The sequence below is a fragment of the Sturnira hondurensis genome, unplaced genomic scaffold (genome assembly GCF_014824575.4).
Source record: "Sturnira hondurensis isolate 20B ecotype Veracruz unplaced genomic scaffold, ASM1482457v3 Scaffold0018877, whole genome shotgun sequence".
Taxonomy (NCBI): Eukaryota; Metazoa; Chordata; class Mammalia; order Chiroptera; family Phyllostomidae; genus Sturnira; species Sturnira hondurensis.
In genome coordinates, this window is record NW_028091508.1 from 2182704 (window position 1) to 2202206 (window position 19503).

At 40.7% G+C, this 19503-nt stretch overlaps 1 protein-coding gene across 19 annotated transcripts in view; it reads right to left on the reverse strand.

Annotated features, from left to right (window-relative positions):
• Positions 1-19503, reverse strand: part of NRCAM (neuronal cell adhesion molecule) — a 322675-nt gene that overhangs the window by 251039 nt on the left and 52133 nt on the right. For all 19 annotated transcript variants that reach the window (XM_037070638.1, XM_037070621.1, XM_037070636.1 and 16 more), the window contains exon 2: positions 1710-1846. The gene's annotated coding sequence lies outside the window, so the exon portion shown is untranslated. The remainder of the gene's footprint in view (positions 1-1709; positions 1847-19503) is intronic.

A 19503-nucleotide genomic window follows, 5' to 3' on the forward strand; every position in this document is an offset into this window, starting at 1 on the left:
CTCTCAGTCACCCAAGTCAGATACCTCAGAATTCCAAGTCCTAATATGGTTTCAATTCTAGTGCCAAGACTATCACCAAATCCAACACCTTCGAGCTCTTTTGCATTTCTCTCTCTCTGTGTTCCTCTGTGCTTCTACCAATTCTAGCCCTCCCATCTTCTCAAATCATTACAAATGAATCTTCCTCCTTTCAATGTTGCTCACCTCCAGCTCTTTCTCTATATTCTCTCCAGGGTAACATACTTGCAATGCTAATGATTGTGGGCTCAAAACACCTCAGTGCTCACACACACACCCTACACCTGGTACAACTTGCTATTTCCACATGTGGGTTTCACACCCCAATCCCACTGCTCCTGTCTGCAATGCCCCCCTCCACCCCCCTGCTCGTTAGCAGGTTGACTCCTATTCAGTTCTCAAGAGCCATCTCAGGGGTCACCTTCTCCAAAAAGACTTCTTCATACACAATCCTCTGGCCTCATGTTCCATTTCATGTCTTTTCCATTTCTTAATATAATCTTAGTATACTTTTATCATATTGGAGTTAAGCATATTGATTTATGTGTATGTCTCTTGTGTTTGACAGATATTCCTTGAAGGTAGGTACTCATCACCTTTGCTTCTTGAAACCCTAGCAAAGTTTACTGAATCAAATTAAAGTGAATCAAACTATTTAAGAAAACAGATTGGAGGGTATAAGAATATTTTGGAGGGTTATAACTGTTTAGAAATGATAGTTGTTTTTCTTACTTACAGAAGTAATATTTCATGGATTTACAAGGTGCTTTCATATTGTTTATATTGTTTGAGCCTTAAAACAATCCTAGAAGGAAGGGGAAGGTGCATATGAAGGCTGATGTAGACTCCAAACACAGGAGCCCGTCCACAGTTTTGCTTTCCACAATTTCAGTTACCTGCAGTCAGCCATGGTCCAAAAATATATACACAAATTCTAGAAATGGACCATTCGTAAGTTTTAACTTTCACATGGCCCTGAGTAGCACGATAAAATTTCACGCCATCCCCATCCATTTCTCCTGGATGTGACTCATCCCTTCGTCCAGTGTATCCATGCCCACTAGTCACTTAGTAGCCATTATGGTGAAAGATTGAATATTACCATATTTCAGTGCTTGTGTTCCAGTAACCTTTATTTTACTTAACAATGGCCCCAAAGTGCAAGATGCTGGCCATTCAGATCTGTCAAAGAGCCATTAAGCATTTCCTTTAAATGAAAAGGTATGTATGTATGTATGTATGCATGTATAGGAAAAAACAGTATATATATAAAACAGTATATATGAGATTTGGTACCATCTGCAGTTTTAGGGAACTACTGAGGGCCCACTGGAACATTTTTCCTACAGATAAGGGGGTACTCTCGTATATAAGAAATTTCTCTGAAAGGAGATGTTATTAATTTTTTAAGGTAAGGGTGTGTATGCATGTGCATGTACATGTGTGTGTTCAATAGGTTTTCATAAGTCAGAAATACAACCTCAAATAAACTTCTGTTTGGTCAAAATAGCCAATGGATTCCCTTCATAACTACTAAAAATTTCTCTTAATAGAGAAAAACTTTTAATTCTTTATAGAGTGTTTTCAATAGCCTAATCCTCTATCCACTCTACTTTAAAGAAGGCTATTTCAGAAGATGAAACAGCTAATTCAGATTTTCAAATACAAAAGGAGAACTGATTGGTTCTCACCTTTGGAGGATCTAGTGGGCCGGGAGTTTCCGGAACATTTCCCTGATTTTTGAAGCTGCCTTTTTCTCAGGTTGACAGCAACAGCTGACAGCAGCTGGGTAGGTCTTCAGCAAGCCGAGGAAGAATATCACAGATTCCTGAAAAGAAAAGAAAAAACCACAGAATGCTGAAAAACTGTTTTCAGTTAGTTAATTCTATTAACTGAGATTTCATTCTATTATCCTACTACAATTGACAAAGAGAATTTAATACATATTAAATTCCATGATTAAGTTGAACCAGGAATTACTGTACTTAAGGACATCAATGTCTAAGAAATTTTAAGTAATTTAATGGCAACAGGTAATGAGATAAAAGTAGCATAATTCCAATTACATTTTGTCTGACTTACCCCTAGGGGTAAGTAGGAAACACTGTATACATAAATCAAAAAGTAAAAAAGGTACCTGATCTTATTCTACTCTCATACTTCATGGGAATACACTGTACTTTATAATCATATAAACACCCAGCTCATGGATGGGAAAAATCTAATACGGACTGAAAAGAACAAACAATCAAGACCAAGTATTTCATCAAGGTTGACGATGTAAGAGAGGAATTCAGCAATACAATTACATTTTAGAGGCAGCTTTGAAGGCAGTGAGAAAAGAGGCAACTGGGGATAAGAAAAACAAGCATAAGGTTAGAGTAGAACTATACAGAGTGAAATCTTAATTAAAAAGAAACCAACAAACAGAAGTGCTTGAATAGTGTGCTTATTTAATACCTTCCTTGTTGGGGGAAGTGTGAAAATTACAGAAAGAATCATTTAGAGAACCTCTTTGAAACCAGAACTTGTGGTCAGTCGGTAGTGAGAAGAGCAGAAGCCAGGAGATGCAGAAAAGCGTCCACCACTCACAGACCGACTTTGGGCTTGCTAGGTGCTTCTCACCCTCTGGGCACATGAGCATCACTGGGAGGGCTTTTAAAAAAATAATGATGGCTTGCCCGGCCCCCCACAGGCCAAAAAATTCCTCAACCAGTAGGATGGAACTCAAGTATAGACATTTTTTCAAAATGAAGTCAGAAATGTTTTTCAACAACTCGTCTACTCTTAACATCATCTTTTCTACACATTTTGTACAAGAAAACACTCAAAATTTTGTTTTAAAACAAATTTAAATTAATAGTATCCAAAATTTAAAAACCCAGTAAAATTAAATAGATCAATAGACCAATTTTCGAAAGGAGGTCCCGTAACTGAGGGTCTGAGAGGTACAGTGACTTATGCAAGGTCGGAGCAAATTCCAGGGTAGAATCGAGGCATCTGGAGAGGACAAGGTGGGATCAGGAACTGGTCCTGACTCTATTTTAGGCTGGGCTGGGTATGATCATAAGAGGTGGAGCCACGTTGATGACTAGGCACTGATGCCATGGATGTCTGGGCAGAGGAGAGCCTACCCTCAGGGTTCCCACCCCTTAAGAAATAATAAAGATAAAAATAACCCTAGTAGCTAAATTACTGGGCACTTCATGTGAGCTAGACACTGTGCTAAGAAGTGCTTTAATTCTCGTAAGAACTCTCTGACCTAAGTACTGTTATCATCCCCAATTTATAAAAGAGGAAACTGAAGCCAAGAGAGCTTAGCCTTGTCTCCAAAATAATGGAACTAGAATTTTTACAAAGCTGGTCTCTCTCTCTTAACCATAAATTGCCTTGAGGGGATGCAGCTAACAGGTAGCTGGAAGCAAGGCTACTCTGCCCTTGTATCTGTTTTGTATTCATTTGTCACAATGCATTTCCACATTGGAAGTGGACGCAGAAGCATTCTGGAGTATTCCCAGGGCTCTCGGATTTTCTCAGATTAAATCTGAGAAAATTTCTGATCAAATTTCTGTTGTTTGTAAGAGGATTCACCTTTCTCCCTTCACGACACACACACACATACTTCCAAATTAATAGAGTTTGAATGCTAGGATTTAATTATACTATTTTGGAGACTTCGGCTCGGCTACTATCAGAAGAGCCATCACTGAAATCTGCCCTAAATGACTCAGCCCGTCATGTCATATGAGTGTAAAAGCCTAGCTGATACCTTTGGAACATCATTTATAGTTCATTTGGAAAAAATTCACCAAACGTTCTTATGCTCATCTTCAGTTATCTTAGAGAAATATCTTTGCTGCAATTTGCTGCCTCATTTCATTTACATTATTTAAAATAATTTCCTTTCTTTGAAGTATTGTTCTTAGCCCTAGATGGGTACTCAGTTTGTTAGAGCATCATCCTCATACGGCAAAGTTATGAGTTTGATCCCCAGTGAGGGCACATACAAAAGCAACCAATGAATGCAAAAATAAGTGGAACAACAAATAGAAGTTTCTCTCTCTTTCTCTTTCCCCTCCTCTCTCTCTTTCTGAAAATAAATAAATAATAAAATATTGGTATTAACCATAATAAAATTTAACTTATAAATACTTCACATATGAAATATATTTAAGAGGTTAATGCAAAAGTATTACTATTTCTGACACTGCAGGCATATCTTGCTTATGCTATGGCAGAATTATCTTCATGGCTTGTTACAATGATAATAATGGGGAAAATGGCTTTCATTAGATACTTCTAGGAAGAAACAAAAGAGCAATTTTTTAAAGACCACACAATTTGGGGAACTGGAAGAGACCTGAAAGGTCACAGTATCCAAGCATCTAGTGCCTGTGGCCTATTGCACTTTTAGAGAATTCTGAATGGAGTTGAATTTCTCTTCACCCATTGGCTCCAATTCTGGCCCTTAGAAATATATCCAGATTTGCATTCTAGTGTGAACTTCCCCTACCACAGCCCACTGTTCTGAAAAGCAGGACTAAGTTGTTGTTTTAGCACAGGTGGCCACTGATGAGACCAGGGGTGAGGGCCTGCCTCAAGGGTGTCCCACAGAGTCTGGTGGATGACACATGAGGTGACCTGTGCAAAGGTCTCTGCCCTAGAAAAGAAATGATAATCAATCAAGCCAATTAAACCAGCTCTCTCTGGTTTAATATGTTCGGAATATCAGCAGTCACAGGAGAACCTACTAAATATGAGAGGTACTCAGAAAGGCCAGAGACACCACGAGAGAGAGGAGGCAGTCCCTGAAGTTGCCTCTTAATTCCCCACTGATAATTTTCTGATGACCCTGATAACTTTGCACTTTCCAGCTCCAGATGGGCTGCTGTGTTGGTAAGTCACTCCTCTGATGGTGCCCTGAGTGAATCTATTCTCTACAACCTCAAATGCGCAATACATGTGAACTAAAATTACAGCATCTCATTTACCAGCTGATCCTGTAGCTCAATATCAGTGTGATGACATTTCCCTTATCTTTTTGTAGGTGTTTCTGTTAGAACCTAGTGAAGGCTTTATTTTTACCACATTCATATTTTACCTTTTTAGAGCAGGGCTCTAACCTGCTCAAAACTCTGGCTTTTCAATTCTCTCCTTCTAAAATATTTTTATGCCTTTCCTCTTCAGGTTATCTACAAATTGGATAACATGCCATTGTTATCTAGATGCCATTAAGCATGCCATTTAGACTGATGTTCATGTGATAAAAACATTAAATTGGATGCTATTTCACAGAGCTAATTGTAACATAAAAGTAGTGAAAACCAAATAGTCAATAAATTTAAATGAATTTATTTTAGTGTCAAAGTCATTACTTAAAATTAATAATTACCAACTCTCCAAACTGACTGCAAATCATCCTGAAGATATAAATAGCTACATAAACTGACGTGACCAAGCAATTCATTTGCTAAATAAAGGTTTTAACATTTAGTTAGTAGAGATTGCAAAACCCAGGAGAATTAGGTTCCAGGACCATTAGAGAAAATTAGGCTAGGCCATAGTTGAGATAATTGGCAACACGAACTTTGTAGTTGGAGTAATTACCTGTGCAGCAGGCCAAGAAGTTATGTTCGAGAGACATATTGCAACAACCGAGCCAGTTCGGCTTCATCCCTCCCTGAGGCAATCATGAAAATTAGGAGAATCTGTCATGTTAGGTCACCTGGTCTATTCTTGCCAAAGTGAAATTATTTCCTGAAGATCTCAACCGCTTTGTCTAATTTATCTTTCGGTAAGCCTCATTGGATCTCTTCCTACAGTTAAAAGCACCTCACTGAGTGGCTTTTTAAGTTCTCATGTCTGCTTTTCTAGTTTTCCTGTCTCCACCACTACAGTCAGACTGCCGAGCTCCAGTTTCCCATGGTGGTCAGTGTGTCTGCCTGGAGGGACCAAACCCCTTCTCACGGCTTCTAACTGGGTACTCCAGTGCTCCCAGGAGGGTGTGTGTAGGCTTCCTACCATCGCTGGTGGCCACGCAGAGGCCTTCTTGGCCCGCTTTTTTTCTCAGCTGTGTTGAATTATTAAACTGTTCTTGCAACAATTACTGTTTAGATCTACTGGGGGGAGGTATTACCCTGGGGGCCACAAGAAACACAAAGATGACAGACTCAGCAGCTCAAAGACGGAGATGAGACATGATATTATTTTGTGTTATACGGCATTTTCTGGTTTATTTTGCACAGAAGCAATCTCACTTAATACTGAAACATAAGTATTTTCTCAACATTTTACAGAGAGAAGGAAAGCCTCAGTATGAGTTTGGGACTTCACAATGATTCATCACAGATAGGAAGTGGCAAAGGCAGGACCCCAGAGGTAAACTCTGTGATTCTTAGTCCACATTACTTCCACCAGCCCATAGGTCCATTAATTGTTTATGCAAATAAATTATTACAAAGCAACATGTGTAATTAGTTACTTTTGTAACTGGCTGGCATAATTTTGGTCCTCATAACAACTTAATGAGGTGAGCGATCCTATTATCCCCATGTAACAGAGGAGAAAACTGAGGCACAGAAAGTGACTACTGACCCCCAGCTGCATGCCTGGCAGATGGCAGACACTGATAAAACACTCTGAGAGCAGTGCACCTGGAAGATGCATGGAGGAAGTCACTGGACCCTTTGTTAGGAAGAATGTTTAGAAAGGTTGGGAATTTTTTTTTTTTTTACCATTTCCAGAGCAGTGAAACTTTTCTTCTCTCGTTAATCTTGTAAGAAGACAGTGGCACTAGAGAAGAGAAAAAGATGGCCATTCTAAGAAGAGAGGAAAATGTGATGCTCCCCCTTTCCCTCCTCCATGACTATGGTGGTGTGAGTGACTTGACAGCAACGAGAGCTTCCAGCGTATGAATAGCACCTGCTGCATTAATACTTGCAATGTGTGTTTTCTACAGTTTCCAATTCTTCAGATGGATCTCACTGGCTGAGCAAAGCAGAGAGAGGAGACCCCTGGCATGCATGGTTGGTCATATTGCAGTGACTGCCCGGGAGGCTCATGAAGTATGTGATTTGGCCGTCTGCTGGGACACCAGCTCGAGTGGCACAAATTTGCTGGCTGCTAGGCACTCACACCTCAGTGCAGTACTCTGAACCTGCTTTCAGGTATGAAAAGAGGGAGTCAATACAACAGAAACCAAATTCAGTGAGTAACTGTCATATAGGGCAAAAGGATTCTTTCAATCCTACAATAATCCCCTAAAGTGGCCATTGTTATACTAATGTTTCACATGAGCATACTGAGGCACAGAGAAGCCCAATAATGCACAGAAAGTCAGAAATCTTGTCCATGTCAGAGATGGGATTTGAGCCTGATATGTCTGAGAAATAAAACTTTGCTAATGTTGCAGAGGCAGTTAACTTTAGATGTGAGGTATATATAAAACAAACAAGCAATGCCCCCCCCAAAGAAAACCCCCCACAAGGTGCTTAGTGGAAATATGTTCCACAGGAAAAGCCAGGAACCTATACAAACCTTTCCATGTTCTTAATCTGGAGTCTCAGAAATCAGTCCCCACAGGGCCCGGTGTGTTCCTAAAAAATTGGTGGTAGAGGAAGAAATGTGTCAAAGACAAGAATGTGCCTGGACTCCCACTGATAAAGTGCATGGGGGTTCAGAGGAGGAAGAGAGCACCCCTGGCTGGGATCAGGCAGTAACTACCAATGACTTCACTGAGATGTTGGCAGAGAAAGAAAGGAGAGGAATAGAATGCTAACTCCAGGGAGCAGCACACAAGAGAAGCTAAGTGGAGATCTGAGCACATTTGAAGGTGGGAAGACAGATGCAGCAAGAAGAGACAGAGGGAATGAAGCTGCAAGTGGCAAAAGTAGTGGAGAGAGCCACAGCCCAAGCCACAGCTTGGTAAAAGGGACACACACCTAAGGAATGGGGCTCTCGCTCTACTTTGGCCCCTTTACCTCAACATAAGGAGCCTGTGACACACTCCATTTCTTTTCCCATGTGGGAGAGAACACCCCTCAGACTGAAGCGCTTCTGAAATTAGTTTTCAAGAATGGAAGCAACATACCGCCCATGTGCAGAAACGTGCTTATTTGCATATTGCCCAGTCCTCTTACTAAAAACAGTTGGAGTCAATCAAAATGAAATGAAATGCCAACACACTTCAACTGTAATACTTACAACCTCAAACTTGAGTTTAATAGAATAAACAAACAAAACTGTTTTGATGACTCTGAAAAGCAACTGAACTAGTTCCAACTTTAGCAGGGGGTTGTTTATTTTGCTTAGCTCCAGTCATTTATTCTAATCACTCAAAAAACATTTAGTGAGTGCCTTTTGGGTAACATACTAGTTTGAAGCCAGAATGCTAATTAATTTTATTTTCTTTCCTCATTTTAACTGGATTGTTTTAGAAAGGGTTTTACTTTTATTCTGAGGAACTTTTAAAGCTATTTTTAATAATAGCTTTTTTAAAAATAAACAATTTTTCCACCACCAGAAATAAAAATTGTCAATATTTTGGTGTTTGTCTTGCAAGTGTTTTATTTTTCCTGTAATACAAAGGTCTGTATACACATTTTTTAACATAGAAGTTGTATCATACAGTGTGCATGGATTTAGTAACCTGCTATTCTCACTTAACAACATAAAATGAACATTTCCCCAAGTTATTATATATTCTACAAAATCAGTTTTAGTTTCTGCACTATGTTTTACCATATAAAATCATATTTATTTAACCAATTTCTTATTGGCTATTAATGTTATTCTATTTGGCTAACTTTTTTATATCATTTACTAGAGATGTAGTATTTTAGTAGCACTGGCTGAAAAAGAGCCAGTAAAATTCCTACACAATTACTATGTGGGTCATTATTCAGTGACAAGGTGTCAGGCTGGTGCTGGCTCAGAGAAGCACCAGCCCATGTCCCGCCTGGTCCCACCTTTTGCCATCCAAGTCCTGCCTTTCTCACTGGCTTCATTTGCCTTCTCACCTGTCACACATCTGTACTTTGGCAATGGGTAGTCTCCCTCATTACATGTGATCAGAGGCATTGGCTGACTCTTAACCCAGATTATTTTAAAAGCTTGAATTTTCCAATGAACATATTGCAGAACAACAGATGAACCAATAGGCCCATAACCCCAGACTATGTGTGGACACAGTCCTGTCTAGGACAGAAAGAGAATTTAGGGGAAACACTGGTAGATAGCCTGACATTTAAAAAAGGATAACATTTCTTCTTGTTATAAGGTGGTTATATTATGTCTCAAAAGAAACAAAGGGCTAGATTCTGAAATTATTGGTAACTATTTTCTTTTGTGTTATTACTATTATTACATGTTAGATGACAAGAACAGACTTCCAATCAAGATGGAGACATAGGTAAACACACTTCACCCCCTCAAACCACTACAGAAAAAATTACAACTTGTCTACAAAACAAACATCACCCAGAATAACCAGAAAACTGAGCTCTGTGGAAGCTAAACAACCAAGGATTTAAAGAAGCACATTCATCTAAACAGGTCGGAGGGGTGGAGACATGGAGACCTGTGGAGAGGCTCGGAGAGCCACAGCACAGTGGTGTAGAGAGGCACAGAGACATGGAATGGGAAGTCCCACATCCACATGTAGTAGACAAAAATCAGGAGGGATGCCTCAAGAGTGAGGGACCCCAGCCCTAGGCCAGACCACCCAGCCCAGGGTTCCGGTGCTGGGAAGATGAATCCCCATAATTTCTTGCTGTAAAAACCAGTGGGGGTTGGAATGGTGGAAGAAACTGGGATTCTTAAAACACTTCTCCTTAAAGGGACCACAATGTACTTAGGACTTTCACTACCCCTGTGATTCAGCAAAAGGGTAACTGCTGGAAGGGCACCAGTGGCATATGGGGGAGCTATTGAAGTGACTGGCATCAGGGTGAGTGCCAAGAGACAGCTTTCTCCCAGGCAAAACTCCAGAGTCCAGGCAGTGGCATTGTCTCCTCTCTGCCCTCCCCCCCCCCCCTGCTCCATAGAGCTACAGAGAGGTGACATGGGTTGCCCAACCCTGGCAATCACCTAAGGCTCTGCCCCATACAACTTACAGGTGCACTTTTCTACAATAGGCCATGTTCCTAAGACAGGGAGTCAAAGCATCTCTACTTAATACACAGAAGCAAACATAGGGAGGCTGTCAAAATGAGGAGACAAAGAAAAGTGGCCCAAAGAACACAACAGAACAAAACTCCAAAAAAACCCCGGAATGAAATGGAGATAAGCAACCTGTCAAATGCAGAGATCAAAACATTGGTTATCAGAATCCTCAAGGAACTCATTGGGTACTTCAACAGCATAAAAAAGACTTAGGCAGAAATAAAGGTTACATTAAGTGAAATAAAGAAAAATATTCAGGTAACCAACAGTGGAGGTGATGAAGCCAAGAATCAAATCAACAATTTGGAACCTAAGGAAGAGAAAAGCATTCAATCAGAAAAACACACCAAAAAAGAATTTTAAAAAATGAGGATAGGCTAAGAAGCCTCTGGGACATCTTCAAATGCACCAACAACCGAATCATAGAGGTGACAGAAGGAGAAGAGGAAGAGAAAGAAATTGCAAACTTATTTGAAAAAAATAATGAAGGAAAACTTCCCTAACTTGGTGAAGGAAATAGACATACAAGTCCAGGAAGCACACAGAGTCCCAAACAAGATAGACCCAAAGAGGCCCACACCAAGGCGCATCATAATTAAACTGTCAAATGTTAAAGATAAAGAGATACTTTATCTTTAAAAGCAGCAAGAAAAAGCAGATAGTTACCTAAAAAGGAGTTCCCATAAAACTGTGAGCTGATTTCTCAAAAGAAACTTTGAAAGCTAGAAGGGACTGGAAAGAAGTACTCAAAATGATGAAAAGCTATGACCTAAAACCTAGATTACTCTGTCCAGCAAAGGTATCACTTAGAATGGAAGGGAAGAGAAAATGCTTCCTAGAGAAGGTAAAAGTAAAGGGGCTCATCATCACCAAGCTATCAATATATTGAGTGTTAAAGGGAATTATATAAGAAAAAGAAGATCAAAACTATGAACATTAAAGTGGCAATAAATTCACAACTATCAACATTGCATCTAAAAAAACTAAGTAAACATGCACAACAGAAGTAGAATCATAGATATGGAGATCATTTGGAGGGTTATCAGTTGGGAGGGGGAAGGGAAAGAATGGGGGGAAAGGTGCAGGGATTAAGAAGTACAAATTGGTAGGTACAAAGTAGACAGGGAGATGTTAAGAATAGCATAGAAAATGGAGTAGCCAAAGAACTAAGGGGGGGGGGATTGCTGGAGGGAAGGGGGATACCAAGTAAAGGGGTTTAAAGGGTGAAAAATTGGGACAACTGTAATAGCATAATCAATACAATATATTTATTTTAAAAAAGAAGAACAGCTTATGATTGAGTCTCCACTGTAATAGTTCTCAACCTTGCTGGCACTTAGGAATCCAGAGATGATGTGTTCTCTATTTTTAGTGTGGCGATGGTATCACAGTAGTCAAAACTTATCAATCTGTTCATTTTAAATATGCACAATTGTTGTGTGTTAACTATATTTCAATAAAGCTGTTAAAAAACTAAGACCTCAGGTGCCCAAAACCCACACCTGAGATTCTGATTTGACTGGTCTTAAGAGGGGCTCCTAATGTAAAGCCAACAACCATTGATCTAATATAGAATGAATCTTCTTAAATTAAAATTAATTAATTGATATGAAATTAATAAAGGGATATTTTTAAATAAACGATTTCATCATTTTCAAGTACAAAGAATAACAAAATCTGCTGTTTTAAAAAGTGCTACTCAGTGAGTAAATTTAGTCTTGCCCTAATAATTTGTAATAATTCATTAATCAAACTTTAAAGAACCTATTGTGTACCAAGTGCTATTCAAGGCATATCATGGATAATGCTTATGTGCAGAATTGCTACTTTTTAAGAGTTCAACATTCTCTTAAGCAGGTTTAAATCAGATTAATTAAAAAGCTTGTTTAAACATTGATTTATCTAGAAGACTAAACACAGAAAATGTAAAAATGAAGCTGTTATGGCCCCAGAGAGCAATCACAGTGGGTAAAATCCAGGAGGTTTCAAACTCTCTATTTGATAAGCCAATGAGCTGGGCTCGGGCTCTTAAGCAAGAATGCAGGAATAGCTGTCCCAGAAAATCAGAAGCTTCCTGCCAGAGAGCTCCATCATCCCCTCCTGATATTTGAGGCTCTAGGCCAGGGTTCCATTTATAGATACCAACACAGCTTCACATCATAATAAAATAGCCAAGCTCTCTTATTAAAGAAACTTGATATTCAATATTCACTCATATGTCTTTACTCTGTTATTAATAAGAAACTTTGAACATAATTAGTGTTGGCTTTGAGTACAGTTTGGAACTGCACCCAGCTGGACATGGGCCATGGAGCAGAGGGTTTCATTATTCACCAAGGCTGAGCACTCTCTGAAAGGAATTTGAAGAAAAGAAATGGAACCGACCCTCTTCATTCAGAAAGAAATGGTCTAAGTTAAGTAGAATGACTGTGTGTGGTGCTGGGGACAGAACTGTGGCTAACACAGTTCCTTCTCAGTTCCTTTTCACCGCTGATCTCCATAAGGCACCATGTCACAGATAATTGATGCACTTTGGGTGTGGACTGAGATTGTCACTTGTCCAGAGAGCTGCTTGCAGTGAGGCCAGATGCAGAGCAACTGGCCAGATGAATATGGAAATGCTGGGCTGCCTATGGCCACTTCAGTCACAATGAATGAACGAACACCAAGTAGCAATTCAAGAGTAAGGTTAGAGTCTGTATGTGCAGAGTATTAAGAAAAATGTAAAATGGGAAAAGGTATGATTTCCAGACTGCTGGCCACTATCACCATTTTAGCTAAAATTAAGCAACAGTGAACTTGTATTTTGCTCAACTGAAATGGATGAAATAGATATATCCCTTACAGAAAACAAAGATCCACTTACAGCTTAACCTCAGCTCAATGCCTTACACAGTTCCCTCCTACTAAGAGCCAAGATTGACAGCTACACTCATACTAAACACTGGGGCTCCTCTTGACACTTCCTCCGCAAACTTCCACAGCTATCTGACACCCACTGTTGGCCTCTCTTCAGAGTCTCTTTAAGATCCACGCCTGGATCAGTCTTCAGTTCCATTTTCAACCCCAAATCCATTTCTCAGATTGTTACCAAGCAGAAGTCCAAGGCGGGGGGGGGGCAATATTTGGCCCACCCAGGGATGCCAAAAAAACTGTTATAGAACAGATACACCGGGGCCCTGGACTCCAGAGGACAGTATATTAATACTGTCCAGACACCCCTACTGGGCCGATCATTGGGCGCCAGTTGGAAAGACATCTCGCAATGCCAGAGATTTGTGAAAAGGAAACATTTAATGTTATTCAGGCCTAATGCCTTCCTTAAAATATCAAAGTCCTTTAGGGTATACACCTATACAAACAGCCCTCCCTTCTTCCCCTGTCCTAACTCCAGGTACCGTACATCAGGAAAAGAGCACACATCCGTTTTTCCAGGCCGCTAGTATCATCAGCTGTGTTGACGGCCAGGCAGGATCTCCAATTAATCCAAAGTCATGCAGCACCTTCCACTGGCAAGAGTTCTTTGTACCAAGTTTTCCAGTCAACGTCTCTCCTGCTTTCCAGGCAACGTGGCCAAAGGGAGCGCCCCAAAGCCGCGTGGGCCTCTTCTACCAAAGATGCAGGGGTCCACACTCCACCAAAAGCCCATGTCTTTTTTCTTCACCTGGCTGCAGGGATCTCCATTCTGGCAAAGCTGTGTGGTTTTCCCTTTCACCTGGGAAAGAGGGGGTCCTTACTCTGCCCCAAACCGGCTCTCTTTTCAATGGCTGCAGGGGTCTACATTCTTCCAAAACCGTGGGGCTCTCTCTCTTCAATGGCTGCCGAGTCTGGGTTTAAATCCCCACGCCAGTCCTCCTTTGCAGCCCCATTTCCGACTCCTCCTACAATCAGTTACACCTGCCAGTATCTCTGTATTATTACAAGTTTACCGGGCTGCCATTGTGAGTCTGGGCAGGTGTGGCCCCATGCATGGAGCCTATCCTCTCCAGTCTCCCACGCAGGCACTGTAACTCAGGGGACCTGCCCCCAGTTACATCTTGGGGGGAAGTGACTTCATTCCCCTAGCTCCAAGCCTGGCCCCAGCCATTTAACATACCCGAGTGACCCACCAAAGGCTATAGATATGTTAAATGACCATGCCATGGATTAGCTGCAAGGCTGTGGCTGTACAAAACAGCCCTACATGTTTCTGCTTCATGTGTCCTTTCCCCCAACTCATACCTGTAGGGGAAGGGGTGAGGACATCTTATATGTCTCTCCAGTATTCCTATACACTTTGAGTTCTGGACACCATTCCAAATCTTTTTTTGCGCCCCCCTCACCCCGGCTGCACCCTATATCAAGATCACCTGTCTCCAGGCCTGAGGACCAGGTCACCCCATCTTCATCCCAATGCCTAGATCTGGGGTTCAGAAACCAGTCTTTGGGTGGGAATGTAACAGGGAATATCGAGGTCCCTCCAAAATGGGAAAGTCCCCCCTCTAACCTGGCTGGGGAAAAGGAGCAGCAGAGTAAGGCTATTGAGGGTTACTTTGCATATCTAAAAAACTTGGTTAGCGTTTTAGTAACGGTAATAGCTGTGCCCGCCTGCTGGAGCCAGGGAGACAGGAACTCCTGACTCTAACCCACTATGCAGCTGGGAGGCGGTCCCCTGTCTAAAACACCTGTGCCAGAGCAGGAAGGCAGTTTTCCACGTCGTGTCACAGGCCACACTTGCCCAGATTAACAATAGCAGTTGAGAAAGGCAGAAGTAACCAGAGTACTGGCAGGTGTAATCCTTTGTGGGAGAAGTCGGAAATGGAGTTTCAGAGGAAGATCTGTGCCAAGATTCAAACCCAAGTGTAGGGCAATTGTGCTCTCTTAACCATGGATCTTGGAAGTGGAGAACAAGGTCATAGCCGGACAGTTTGAAAGGATGCAGAAGGACCCCCACCAGCCCATCGTGAGGAGGGGCCATGTGGTTTGGGATTAAGATCAGGAGCCTAGCTGAGCACAGACAACTGGGAGAAGCCAGAATGTTGAAACAGGAATCTGCCTAGCTAATCTATAGACTTCTATTTCTTTTCCTGAGAAATGGTACCTCTGATTGGCCTAGTCTGGCAAGGGGAGGCAGGACTGTGTGTTTGTGGGTGTCTTTTTATTCTAAGGGATTAGGAATTAACTGAAAAATCCCACCATTTTAATCCTGTATGACTGTAACAGGGTGCAGCCAAGAGGGGGACCCCAAATAGGGATTTGTAATGGGGTCCAGAACTCAAGGCATCTAGGAAATATTAGAAAGATATATAGGATGTCCTCACCCCAACAAGTCTGAGCTGGGGGATGGGACACATGGAGCAGGACCATTGAGAGCTGTGTTATATAGCAACAGCTTTGCAGCTAACCTCTGGCATGGTCATTTAACATATCTATAACCTTTAACTGGCTTCATAGATAAGTTAAATAGCTGTGGCCATGCTTTGAGTCAGAAGGATGGCAGTGACTTCCACCCAAGATGTAACCAGGAGGTAGCTCCCCCTGGTTACAGTGCCTGCCTGAGAGCCTGGAGAAGATTGGCTCCATGCCTTGGGGCCACGCCTGCCCAGACTTGTGATAGCAGCCCAGTGAACCTGGAATAATACAGGAATGCTGGCAGGTGTAGCCGATTGTGAGAGGAGTTGGAAAAAGAGCTGCAGAGGAAGACTAGTGCAGAAGAAGACTAGATTTAAACCCAGGCGTGTCAGCCATTCCTGGGCAGGACCACATGGCTTGGGCAGAGGTTAGGACCATGCGGCTTTGGGGTGTTTCCTTTTGCCACTTGGCTTAGGCAGCAGGAGTAACTCTGCTCGAACGAAAGGGGAGAAAGGACTCTTGCTTGTGGGCCATGAGAAGGTGCCACATGGCTCTGGATTAACTGGAGATTGCAGCGGTGACACAGAGGACGGTGGAACCGAGGGGCTGCCTGAACCACAGCCTTCTACTCCTTCTCCTGACATACAGTCCCCCGGACTGGGCAGAGGGAGAAGGAAGGACTGTGAGCTTTTGTGGATATTCTAAAGGACTTTAGTATTTTAATGAAGACATGAAGTCATTACTCTAAGTCTGTATAACTTTTAAATAAATAATTCCTTTCCTTTTCACAGATCTCTGGCATTGAGAGACGTCTTTGGCAGCGGGCATAGCAAACCTAGTGGGGGGTCCTTTTGGTAATAGTATATCGTACATCCCCATTGGGTCTGTTCTGTAACATAACTTTTGAAAAAATAGTTCCTTTTCTTTTCATAAGACTCTGGCATTGAAAGTCATAGTTCTTTTGGCAGCAAGCAACAGAACCCAGAGCGATTCTGTTTCAGGAGAGCCACAATGCCTCGGCTTACTCCCCTCACACACACGTACACGTTCTGGGTGTTTGAACATCCCCTATGAGAGACCTGGATGGGCCCTCATTTCAGCAGTGAGAAATTCGACTTTAATAAAATTTCCTCAGGCAAAAGCAATCCTTATACTCCATAGCAACTGTGACTACAAGGCTATGTTTACCTTATTTTGCAAGATAAAAGAGTATCATAGAGTATCTAGGGAGGAAACCTAGATTCTAAAATTATCCATATTATAATTTCTAGTTCTCACTACCAAACTTGACACCAAAAAACTATATCCTTTCTATTATTTCTTTCTTTTTATAAAGCTGTATGTATCCCACCTTTAGCTTATTTCCATCACTTCCCTGGGTTGGTTTTTAAATCAGTACAAAAAGCAGAATGCTGACACTTTACAAAACAGACCTAGACTCAGAAAAGCCTGCTTAGTACAGGGATTTCTGACTCAGGAAACTCCCAAATCCACACCCTTACAGGGTATTTAATCCAAATGTTGCAACTGAGTAGATCTTGGATTTCAAGTTAACAAACTGCATTAAAGTACAGATAAGAAAATAGAAATCCATGTGTATATACTAAATAACCCATGGTTAAATGTTGGTCTGTTTCCTGGTAATATGATTCTTATCACTACAACTATATTTCACATAATTCCTAACAAAGACAAACCCTGTTATAGTTATCTCAGTTACAAATTGATACTCATTATACAGCACTTTAAAATATTACAAGCTGTTTCACATGAAGACTGGAAGATAATTTTCGTGGAGACATGAAGGTGGAACATGAGAGTGTTCTTTGTAAACAGGATACGCAGCCAGAGCACAGCGGTTGGCGATCTTCTCTGCACCTGAAGCTCCCTGGGGCACTTGCCAAAACCTGCTAATGCTGGAGCCTCACTCCCAGGGACTTAATTGGTTCAGGGTGGGGACTGGGTCTTGATTGATTTTTAAAGCTTATTCCCTGTATTAGAAGTAAACCTTCCCCCAAGGTAGATTTTACTTAAATAGTACTGGGAGGGGAAGGGGGGGCGTGAGTTGCCTGTCACAGCAAGCCTGGAAGGAGGGGCTGCATATCTGAGCCCCAATCATGGACCATGGAGAATCTTTGAAACTGATTCGTTTCTCCTTTTTACTAGTTCCTCCTAGGGTCAGCATTTAAGTTAGAATTAGAAAACAAAAATAAATACCTCATTTGCAATGCCATTCTTAGAACAAAATAATTTGCATAAATTCTTTCATATTGCATAAATTCTTTCATAAATTCTGTCCACAAAAAACTTCCTAATCTACAAAGTAAAATAAAAACTTTATTGTTTCCAGTATTAGTCTATTAATTTTTTCCTTCCACAACTAATGGAATTATTATATTCTAATTTTTTATATTTTCCATCTTTCTACTACTTCAGCCTATAAAAGGCCTCTTTAAATTAGTTGGCATTTCCTTTCTTCAATTAATAAAAAATTCCTCATTCTACATGTTCTTTGAAATGTCATTGATACAGAACTACCTATGGATTCTTTTTCAATTATCTTTTTAATTTTTTTTATCCTGAAGCATTAATATTAAAATTTGCTCTGACCCTTTCTGGGAGATAAACTTTTGTTCTTATTTGAAGGATGATACCCTTAAGGGTTTTCTTCCCCCCTCTTAAGTTTAGACTAGGTAATACATGCAGCAGCAAACAGAACAAAAAGAAAAAATCCCTTCACGTCCCAACCCTTTGGTTGGAATTTTCTTTAGAGTTTTGCTCTTTCTTGTCTCTTACCCCTCTGGGCTGATACTCTATAAGCTCTTTCGCAACTTGCATTTTCAGTGTGACAATGTGCACTGAGATCCTTCCATACCAGTGCATATGGGTTTGCATCTTTTAACAGACAAAAATGTAGCTTACCTCGTGTTTTCTGATGTGGTTTTTCTTATCCTCAAATGTTTTTTTTTTTTTACAGTGGCCTTCTCTGGTTATACTTCCGCCACTGAATTTCTTATTTCTCTGAGACACCACCGATGTTTCAGAAACATTTCGTTAGTTTGTTATCGATTCCACTGTTAATAGATACTTCATTTGAACCCCCTTCCACTATTAGAAACAAAACTGCAATGGATAATCATGTAAATATATATAATAAAAATGGAATTTGTATCAATAATTTATTTGGATTTAAAATTTTGGTAAAAAAATATAGACTGACTTCCAAAACCACTGTGATTATTTACACACTTTGAAAAAAAAAGTATAAGAAAACTATTTCTCTACCTCTTTCTAACATTAAATACTTTAATTTTTCCAATCTCAAAGGCAAAAAACAATGTTGGGTTTTGCCAAAGTTTGGATCATAAGCCAAAATAGCAATATTCTAGACTATTGTTGCATTTTTCAAAAAACAGTGAAGCTAAAACAGTGAAGATGTCAAAAATCTACCCCCAAATCTGGCGTTTTGCTCAGGTTCTAAGATTCAAAGAGACATTTGCAGAAAACTCCCTCCTATATATAAATCCTTACCATTATAGCCTTCAAAAGACAACTTAAAACTCACCTCCTCCAGAAAGCCTTCCTTGATTAATTTGCTGGGTCTCACACATTTTAGTTCTTCCTCTCCTTTGATTTCTCAATACTTACTTATTTATTTTGTGCTGATTATTAAATTTCTCTTTGTATCTCCCAATAATATTAGTAAGGTAAAAATATAGGAAGCAATTAAACAACAAAAGTGAGCAAATGTTTATTATACATTTATTATGCTTAGTTGTTCAGCCAATATCAAACTATTGTGTGCTGTATTGGACTCCACGCAGTTGCTGTTCCTGCTGCCACCTTTTCTCCAACACCATCAGCTGTCTCAGTCTCTCTGGGGGTGACGGCTCTGGTTCCGGCTCTGTCATGAGCATGTGGCATGAGCAGCAATGGCCCTGGCACCCTAGTCCACCTGAACAGGTATTGTGGAGGCTCTGGTTTCACCCTCCA